Raw genomic sequence first — 11,108 nt, forward strand, 5'->3', positions numbered from 1 at the left:
AAACATGAAACTATTATATTTTTTTTTTGTATTTTTCAAGATTATATAAAGATAAAAATAAGGTACTATTTTTGTATTTTTTTTTACTTTATGAAAGGTACATAAAATAAAATATTTTTGTAATTTTTATTTTCTTGTAATAAAATAAGGTAAAAGAGTCAAAATTAATTGAAATAGCGATATTAGACCTAAGTTAAATATTTACATGCTAAAGTATAAAAAATCTTGGGGAGGGTAAAAAATCACATGTCTACAGCTGCTCTCTTTGACTGGAAAGACGAAGTATTTTCAGACAAAGAACGACTAGATAGGTTTTTTGACCCGACCCTTATTTGGAGAGACTAAAACTAAGAGAAAAGGGAAATGTGATCGAGCCCTGGTATCTGAGCTGCCTACACATCCTTGGCTATAAAGGAATCAGGCCACGTGTAGTTCAGAAGTGAGTAAGATGATGGAGTGTGCCGAGGTTGAGAGCCGAGCGACATGCCGTTCCGCTGAGGTTCCGGTCCGCGGTCCCATTATTACATCAAAGTCAAAAATGAAAAAGACTAACTAAGCCTATCAGCTACGAGTTACAAGATTCCTATCTATGAGTCTTCTGAAGCTTGATTTTGAGTCTTGGTTGGTTCTTCATGCGGACTCTAATCTGAATCTTGATGCTTGTTAGCTACAGGTGTTGGTTCAATCTTCTTCAGCTTTTCAAATCAAGACGGGACATGCAGAGCTTGTGACCTCAGTCATGTCTTGAGCAGCTCACATCTTTCATTAACTTCTGCATTTGGATTCACTTCTTGTCTTTCATTTTGTTTTTTTTCTTTTTATTTTGGATTGTGACTAACTTCTGTTGATTATCTCGGACTGCTGACTCGTATTTTTTACGCGAGCTTCTTTTGTTGCTGACCTGTATTGCATTCTGAATTGAATTCTCTTATTTTTCAGGCGGGCGCCTGATTGCTGAACTTGAACCGTCTTCTCTTGTTACTTGACACTGTTTTTCCTTGCACCTTGAACCATTTTCCCTTGAAACTTGAACTGTCTTCATTCGAAACTGTTTTCCCTTGAAACTTGAGTTGTCTTCCTTCGAAACTGGTTTCCCTTGAAACTTGAGTTGTCTTCCCTTGTTCTCCAGGTGAGCGCCTGATTACAACAAAACAGACAAAACAAAAGAAATTTTTTCTTCCCCAGTTTGCACTAGGAAGATTTGTGAGTTGTTAGCAAAATTGTAAACCACTTGTATTATTGATGCAATGATGAGAGTAAACTAATGAATAGACTTGAAAAACTATAAACTAAGCTTGACTAAAGTAAAGACTGACCCTATTCTCTAGGCGGGGCCCCTGATTTCAAGAAAACTAGACATTGATAACTAAAAATTGACCCCTCTTTTTTCAAATTCAGACTTCCCCCTTCTTTTTTTTAAAATTATTATCCTAGGAGAAAATTCGTCAGACTAGATTTTCTATCTTAGGAGAAATATTCATCAGACTAAGACGTTAATCCTAGGAGAAAATTCATCAGACTAGGTCCTTTTTTTTTTCTCTTTTTTTTGGTATCTTAGGAGAAAGATTCATCCGACTAGGATTTTGATCCTAGGAGAAAATTCATCAGACTAGGTTTTCTATCATAGGAGAAAAATTTATCAGACTAGGTTTTACCTTAGGAAAAAATTCATCAGACTAAGATTTCTATCCTAGGAGAAAGTTCATCAAACTAGGTCTTCTATCTTAGGAGAAAAATTCTTCAGACTAAGATTTTGATCCTATGAGAAAGTTCGTCAGACTAGGTCTTCTATCTTAGGAGAAAGATTCATCAGACTAAGATTTTGATCCTAGGAGAAAGTTCATCAGACTAGGTCTTCTATCTTAGGAGAAAGATTCATCAGACTAAGATTTTGATCCTAGGAGAAAATTCATCAGACTAGGTCCCTTTTTTGTTATCTTAGGAGAAAGATTCATCAGACTAAGATTTCTATTGGGAGAAAAATCCATCAGACTAGGAATTTTTTATCCTAGAAGGAAAAATGTGAAGATCAATGGAAAGATTTTATGCACAATAGCAAGGCAAATAAAGGCAAAGATTTGAGAAACTTCCTTTTGTCGACTCTTCTCTTCTTTTTCTTCTTTTTTTTTGTTTTTTTTGAACCACTTTCCTTGCAATGCTTTGTTCCTATTTCACACAAAGAAAATTTTGTTAGTTTTAAAAGGTGGTGGTCGGTTTGTGGTCTTGAGTCTTTGGAATCTTGGCTTTGTGCTCAATCAGCTTGAGTCGGTCGCAAGAGACTTTTATTCTGCATCAACCCTGATTGTTTCACACCCATTACCATTTGTATCTGTGGCTCAATCAGCCTTATCCCAATGGGAGATCTTTGCTCATGTGACCTTTTCTGATATCTTGAATGACTTCCTACTTTTGAGCAATTTGTGTGTGAGAGATAATTACCAGTTATCTTTGCTTGTGCCAAGTTGGCTGACAAGAGTCTTTTGAGATAGCCTTTGCATGAATTCTCAAGGTGCATTAACAGTAACAATTGAGTGTGCTGGCCAAATTTACTTTATGCAACTGAAAAACTGGTAGCAGATTTTGAAATCTTTTCTTGCTTGTTTTGACAAGGATTGACTCAGAGTGAAGGACACAAAGATGTAAAGAAATGGATATTAAAAGAAATGCCCCCTATCGAAAGGATAAAAGGAAGGTTTTTTTTTCTCTTTTTTTTTTCTTTTTTTTATAACTAGCCTTAATGATCATGACATGCATTTTGGAGTCAACGACCTGATCTATCAAACTAATCCAATCTTCCCTTTTACCATTCTTATGACCTTGAAGTCGGGCTTGTTCCTGCCAATCCTTTGCATCAGCTTCACAACTCACTTTCGACTAGTGGTGCCTCGAGGGGTTTTCACCAACAAGTCTCTCTCATTTATTTATCTATTATTACCATCGCCTTACAGTGCCCGTGAAGGTTTTCACTAGTAAGACTCTCATTTTCTTTTGCTTTCTTGCGCGAGCAACTTGACAGTATTCTATGTCGCGTGACAACCGTTGCTCATTGCATGCTTCTCTTGGCATTATTAAAGGCATATCGGGAGGTCTTTATTTAGAAGGTTTTGGATAGGGTTGGACAGAAGGATCGGCATGAAGGCTCAACGTAGACTCAAAATAAAGGGGGAGGGGGGAGCGGTATAGACTTACAACTCTTAGAATCGACTCTTTCAAAAGTAAAATAAAATCTTTGCCCCAGTTTCAGATACTGGGGATTTTTTGGATTTTTTTTCTTTTCTGAATTCTTATTTGGTTGGACCGAACTGTGAGGCTGCCTATATATCCTTTTTTAAAAGAATCAGGTCTAACGTAGTTCAAACATCTGACCTAAACTATTTTTTATCTTTCTTTCTGTTTCTCTTTTCCTTTTTTCTTTTTTTTCCTTTTCTTTTTTCTTTTTTTTGTTTGCCCCAACTTCTATTTTAGAGAGCATGGACCTTTGACAATTCTTTTTTTTCCTCTGAACTTTCTAAGAATTGCCCCAGTTTGTACTCTTGGGACATAGATTTTTTTTTGACTCTAAACTTGATTCCAAAAGAGGGCAGTCAACGAAAAATAACACAGGCTCAAAAGGAGTAGCAAAGGATATAAAGTGTTTGGGTAGCAGAAAAATGACCTCCCAACCTTAAGAACGTCAGACATGGTATCTTTTCACGATCACAGTATTAACGAACATGTCTGTCTTCTTGGTGTGCCGTGGTCACAAGACATTTTTTCATCCCTTAGTGACAAACTTTCCAACAAACTTCAATTGATTAAACATCCTCAAACCCAATCTTTACAATGATTTGAAGGTGAATTTTACTCGACCTTAGTTCCAAAGTACTCCAACTCTTTATTCATCCTCAAAAGTATTTTTTTTAGTTATCGAATTCCAGATTAAATCAGTTCCTAAGATCTGGCCAAAATTTCTGCATGCATGTCATGTCATTAGAACTAGCGAGAAAAGAACTAGGAACAAAATGACACAAAAGGACAAACTGTATTTTATTGAGTAAAGGATGAAAGGTTTTACAACTAAACAAGCAACCTAAAATACGAGTTACAACCTTAAAATAACCCGAATAATGAAAAAAACAACAAAATAGACAGACAAGACTTACACAAACAGAATGGAGGGATAGAAGGCTTTGACTCAATAAAACAAATAAAATCTAAATCACAACCCTGAAATAACATAGATAATAGAAAAAACATCAAAACAAGCTACCAAGATTCCTTCCTAATGAGGAGGAAATGACTTTTCAATTGCTAGGCTTGGCATTTAGCCACAAATTTGCTCATCAGAATTAGTAGAGCCTTCTCCAATTCAACATCATTAACTTCAGTTAGCAAGTTCCCGAGAGGATTCTCATACTCCATGTCACCAGGCATCATCCCTACAAAGTGTGCATCATGATGTGCAGGTAAAGGATTCTGCGCGATATTCTGGATGTCACTGTCTTGGATCACAATTAGGTTTTCCTGGATCATCCTTTCTATTTCTCTTTTCAAATCCCGACAGTCTCCTATTGGGGTAAAATTATCTTTCAACCTTTGTTCCCTTTTATACCTCTGGCTTGGATGTGGCTTATAAGGTACCTGAAAATTTTGTGGAGGCTGTTGGAGATTTCATGATGCTCGTGCTCACCTTCTGGGGTGTTTTGTTGGCTGGACAACATACTGAGGTGGAGCGACAGAGTATTGAAGGTTCTGAGGTGGATAATACTGCTCAGGGGAGTCATGGAAAACTTGAGGAGGCTGCTCATACCTTCGAGATGTTCTACTGGGACCTCTTCTCGACCCTGATGTCATCATGATTTCTTCAACCTTCTCATTTGTGTCGCTAAAATTATTAGACTCAACTCGGACAGCCTGAGTTGCGGCTTTAAAAACTGCTTGACTTATAATTTTGCATGTCTTAAGACCATTCTCTACCATTTCTCCCATTTTGATTGCTTCCAAGAAGGATTTGCCAACTGCGGACATCATGTTTTGAAAGTAATCTGGCTCTTGCGCTTGAAGGAAGATAGTGATTAGCTCGTGGTCATCCATGGGTGACTTAACTCGAGCTGCTTGCTCTCTCCATTTAATGGCATATTCCCTGAAACTTTCACTTGGTTTCTTCTTTAGGTTTGAAAGGGAAATGCGGTCTGGGGCAATGTCGATGTTGTATTGGAACTGATTAACAAAGGCCAGTGCCATGTCATTCCAGACGTACCAGCGAGATGGGTCTTGATCCAAAAACCATTCGGATGCTACTCCCGTAAGGCTTTCTCCAAAATAAGCCATCAGCAATTCTTCGTTTCTTCCCGTACCTCTCAGTTGATTGAAAAATACCTTTTCAGGTGAGCTATGGGTCTCCATGTCCATCATACTTTTCAAATTTGGGAGTCTTGAAACCAGGAGGCAAGTGGACATCGGGGAACATACATAGATCTTTGAAGGCAACACTCTTTTGACCTGCCAACCCTTGCATGTTTTTCAACCGTTGTTCTAAGCTTTTCACACTTTGGGTCATTTCTTCCTGTACCATCTTTCGGGCAGGCTTCTTAATATTTGCAGTGTCACACCTCCTTTTTACTACACCCCCGTAAGGGTGTATAAGGGAGTTTTTCCAATTTAAAGTGACAATCGAAACGAGATTATTTATTTAAACAAAAATCAGAGTCGCCACTTGGGATAATTTATGGTGTCCCAAGTCACCGGTTCAAATCCTGAATCGAGGAAAGATTGACTCTGTTTTACAGTCCGCGAACACAGAAATCCGGGTAAGGAATTCTGTTAACCCGGGAGAAGGTGTTAGGCATTCCCGAGTTCCGTGGTTCTAGCACGGTCGCTCAACTGTTATAATTAGCCTATTATCTGATTTTAATACATGCTTTAGCCTATGGTATATTTTAACTTATTAGCCGCTTTTAGTTAATTTTAGGAAGATTCAACGTCATCTAAAATGCGTCTTGAACTGCGCCACATGAAATGCACATGCGGTCCGCGACACAATTTATTTAACGTTGTTGAGAATTGGATTTGGGTCACATGAAATGCACACCCGAGTTTAGGAAAGTAGTTTTTAAATAGCGCGCCTAAAGCAACCACGCTCTTTCAACTTTGCGAGGGCCATGAAAAATTCAACTAAATGGTATACCTCGATTTCTAAAGGATTAAAATATTAATTAAGCGAGGAACATGCATTTTGAGATTTTATTTGGCACGGCACACCTCGATTCCAATTTTTAAGGAAAAACTCAGACTAAACTTTGAGAGCCATTAAATATATTTTATTTGCCATGGCACACCTCAAATCTATTTGCTGAAATCTATTTTATTAACCATTAAGGGAATTGAGATTTTGTCTAAAAAAACTTGCGTTAAAAGAAAAAAAAGGTCAATCAGTTAAATAAGTGACTTATGCCATCATAAACACTTAATGGAAGACTGGGCTCAACCAAACAAAACAGGTTCGAATCTCATTCAGGAATACCCTCGGACTTGGGCTCAAACTGAGCCTAATTATGACGAGAGAATGGACGACCAAACGACATAGAATCATGCACTCAGGTCTGACATTGCACTCTTATTAGTTGGGCCAGCTTTAGGCCTAACTTTCAAACCAAGAATTGTACAAAATCCATTAGATGCCAATCAACTAGAACTGTATGGAACAAATGATTAAACTAACATTTTGATTCTGAATTTTAACTGTTCGAGCACAGAACAACCAACTGACGTTCTGAATTTTAAGCAACCAAATCTATCCTAAACATGCTCCTAAGCAAAACCAAAATAGATCAATGTCTGCCTCTATTCTCAAAGAGGCATTTTAAAACATTTTTCCCTTTTTTTTCACATGATTTTGCACTAGCTACTACCAAAGAAACTTAAATCAATTAAACTCTTCTCAATACCAACAATTATCCATCCAGAAAATTAGCAGGTGAATTATTTGGATCCCGAAAGTCGCACAAAGATTCTCAACAACATCTAAAAAAACTAATAGGTTTAAACTTTCATTTCACAAGATATCAAGTACTAAGTTGATTCATGCCAAACTTTAACATAGACTAATAGGCAAATAAAATTATTCTCAACATGAGTTTATAGTCACACTTCACAAGACAAATAATTCTGAGCAAAACAATCCATCACAGTGCCTTCAAGTAGCATACTACACATCCTCATTTCATCCTTAACTCCTCCATAGTCAGTTCAACATGAAATTGTCACCAAGCATGAATGCCTATTTCGTCCGAGACTAAAGCAAATCTAAGACATATGTAAATTCACCGAGTCTTTTAACACAACGTTTTAACAGTCCCAAAGTCAAATACGATTATAAGAGTTCAACTATCCAAAACAAAATCAACTAGAATATACATTGAATCAGGTTGATAGAGACACAAATATCATGAAGAAAACACAACTGAATCATAAATAAAGCTATTACTACGCTCTCAACTCTGTTTTTCATTTCCATCTTCAAATTGAGCTTCACATCAGATAAGATTCAGAACATGTACCTGGGAACTAAAAGGGAACAAAGAGGCAAAGAATTAGTAAGGAGCAGCAGCAGAAACCAACTTAAAATTCAGCAATGAAACAGTATAAAATCAGAAAAACAAGTTTCAAAGCCTTGATCAGTTCCAGACTTTTAAAACCCAGTTTGAACCATTCTACTGAACCCTTGAAATTCTGATTTTCCAAAGGAAAAGAAAACCCTAAAACCAAGCCAAAACTTTAAATAATTTTCAGTGTTCTTACTTGAGAGAAAATATCTAGCCGTTTTCAAAATTATTGTGTTTTTCAATCCCTATTTTTTCTCTGACTTGAGCTTGAAGTAAGATGCCTTTATAAGCGAAGTTTTTAGGGCTGCAGAAGTAAGCTCATTTTTGCACTTAAGACCTTTTTCCCTTTTGGTTTTTGCTCACATACCCTTAATTTAAATTTCAGATTTTGTTTAGGTCCCAATGACAGCTTCTAGGAAGCTTCCCTCAGCTAGTTATAGATTATTCCCTCACCTAGATTTCCTAGATTATCCCTTAAGAGCCCTATTTTTACTTTGGAGACCAAACAAGTATGGGTCAAGTTGACCCAAATCAAATTACCAGGGGTCTCAGGTCAAATCCCTTTTTGGGCTTTCTAATTTCCGAATTCAAATCGAGCCCTAATCCAAAATCCCAATTTAACGGGTTAGGAGAAAAACCCAGAACCTTTAAGACGAAACCCAAAACCCAAAAGAAAAGGGAAATGAACTAACAAAAATCAAAACAAAATAAACAATGTTTGATTATTAATCTACTTATGCATTTACAAAATTGAACACGAACACATAATGAAGAAAAAGAGATGAAGAAGGAAAAATAAATAGAAAAATATAAGAAAAGAAAAAAAAAAGCTGAAAATACCTAACCGGGCTGGCCAGACCTTGAAGTCATTCCTCGAGCCTTCGATTTTGACCGAAATGGGTTTTAATCATGTGTTCTCAAACGAAAACACATAAACAAGGTCAATTTCGCCCTCAATCTTCACTAAGCTTGCCGATTTTAGGATTTTAGGTTTCATATTATGATTCAAAATTCGACGATTTCTAGGGGTATTCGAGGGCAAAGAATCAGGGATTAGGGAAGAGGAGGTGAAGGGGGTCCTGTGGTGTGGATTTGAGGTCATTTGGGACCGGCGTCGCCGGGCTCGAGGTGGGGCAAAAGGGTAGCGGGTTAGGGTTTCGGGGTTGGTCTCTGAAGAGATGAGGGTGAGAGAGAAATGATGAAGGCGGGGGGAGGGGGGGTAAGAGGAGAGTTCCGACATTTTTATATGGGGGGAGTGATCAGTTCTGATCCGTTGGATCTTGTTGATCCAATGGTTGAGATGAGGAGATCTCAAACGGTGTCGTTTGGTTAAGTGTAGAAATCGGACCGGGTTGGGTATGGGTTTGGGCTGGACTGAACGGAAATTTCATTGGGCTGGGGGAAATTAAATGGTTCTAGCCCAATTCAGACTCTTCTCTTTGTTTTGCCTTCTCTTTTAATTTCAAAATTATTTTAATTCCTTTGTCTTTTAAAAACAAAAATAAAAATAAAATCTAACTTAAATCCGAACCCAAATCATCCTGCCAAATTAAATTAATTAACTAAAAATAATGTTTGCCACAACTAATTAATTATCAAATTAAAAAGAAAACCGCAAAATTCGACACTAAATACAAAAAATGAGTTATTTTTTGTGATTTTTCTATTTTTGTAACACAACTAAATTACTAATTAATTAAAATGCAAAATTAAATCCTAAATGCACATGCAATGTATTTTCATGAATTAAATAAAATAAACGTGCACAGACAAATGCAAGCAATTAACAAAAATGCTGCAAAAATCCACAAAATTACAAACAACGGAAAATATTATTTTGTTTTGAATTTGTGGGAGTAATTCATATAGGGCAAAAATCACGTGCTCGCAGCTTCCCCTCTTTGCTCGGAAACACGAAGAGTTTTCGTGCGAAGATAAAGTGAGCGGATACGAGCGATTTTTGCCCGTTTGAATATTCCGTGGGAAGCATTTTTTGAAAGATTTGACCGCACCCTGCTTCTAAGGTTGCCTACATATCCTTGGCTATAAAGGAATCAGGTCAGTGTAGTTCGGGAAGTTTTGGTAGCTGGGACTACCAGGAAGCTGTGATTTTACAGTTGCTGCTACTGCTTACTGAACCCCTTATTACATCATGACAAAATAAAAAGAAGCTAGACTAACCTATGATCTATGAATTACAATAATCCTATCTATATCTTCAAATTTGATCTTGCAGTTCTTGTTGCTTTGTCGACCCGTCCTCTCCGCATGAAATTCCTTTGTTGCTGACTTGAATTGTAATCTGAGATGCTTTCCCTTTTCTCCAGGTGGACGCCTGATTGCTGAACTTTGAACTGTATTCCCGTGCTCTCCAGGTGGGCGCCTGACTGCTGAACTTGAATTGTATTCCCGTGCTCTCCGGGTGGGCGCCTGACTGCTGAACTTGAACTGTATTCCCGTGCTCTCCAGGTGGGCGCCTGACTGCTAAACTTGAACTGTATTCCTATGCTCTCCAGGTGGGCGCCTGACTACTGAACTTGAACTGTATTCCCGTGCTCTCCAGGTGGGCGCCTGACTGCTGAACTTGAATTGTATTCCCGTGCTCTAAAGGTGGGCACCTGACTTCTGAACTTGATATGTATTCCTGTGCTCTCCAGGTGGGCGCCTGACTGCTGAACTTAAATTGTATTCCCGTACTCTCTAGGTGGGCGCCTGACTGCTGAACTTGAACTGTATTCCCGTACTCTCCAGGTGGGCGCCTGATTATTGAACTTGAACTGTATTCTCGTGCTCTCCAGGTAGGCGCCTGATTTCTGAACTTGAACTGTACTCTCGTGTTCTCTAGGTGGGCGCCTGACTGTTGAATTTGAGTTGCTTCTCCCTATTCTCCAAGTGGGTACCTGATTTCAACAAAAATAGACAAAACAAAGAAAATTTTCTGCCCCAGTTTGGTAGTTGGGCACATATGTGAGTGTTAAACTGAGTCATATTTACCAAATATTACTAAGAATTTAAAAGCTAGATCCCGTTATCTAGGAGGGTCCTGACAGCTCCTAGTTAAATGACAGTTTTAAATCTAAATTATATCTCCTAAAGGTATTACTTTCGCTACATCTTGTTATCTAAATCGATCTTAAAACTACATCCCATTATCCAGGAGGGTCCTGACAACTCTTAATTAAACGACAATTTTAAATCTAAGTTATATCTTCTGAAGGTATTACTTCCGCTACATCTTGTTATCTAAGAAAGCATTAAAGCTACATCCCATTATCAGGAGGGTCCTGAAAATCAACAATCAGGTCTTATCTTAAAAGTGATAATTTTTACGGCTGAATTATAATACCCTTCAACAGAACTTACGCTAAATCTTGTTATCTAATGGAAATCTTAAAGCTAAGTCCCGTTATTCAGGAGGGTCCTGACAACTCTTAATTAAATCCTATCTTAAACATGCAAAATTTTGAAATCGACTTATATTCCTTGGGATACATTTATGCTATATTTTGCTATTCAGGACTGTTT

This window comes from Nicotiana tabacum, chromosome 3, assembly GCF_000715075.1.
Source record: "Nicotiana tabacum cultivar K326 chromosome 3, ASM71507v2, whole genome shotgun sequence".
In the NCBI taxonomy this organism is placed as follows: Eukaryota; Viridiplantae; Streptophyta; class Magnoliopsida; order Solanales; family Solanaceae; genus Nicotiana; species Nicotiana tabacum.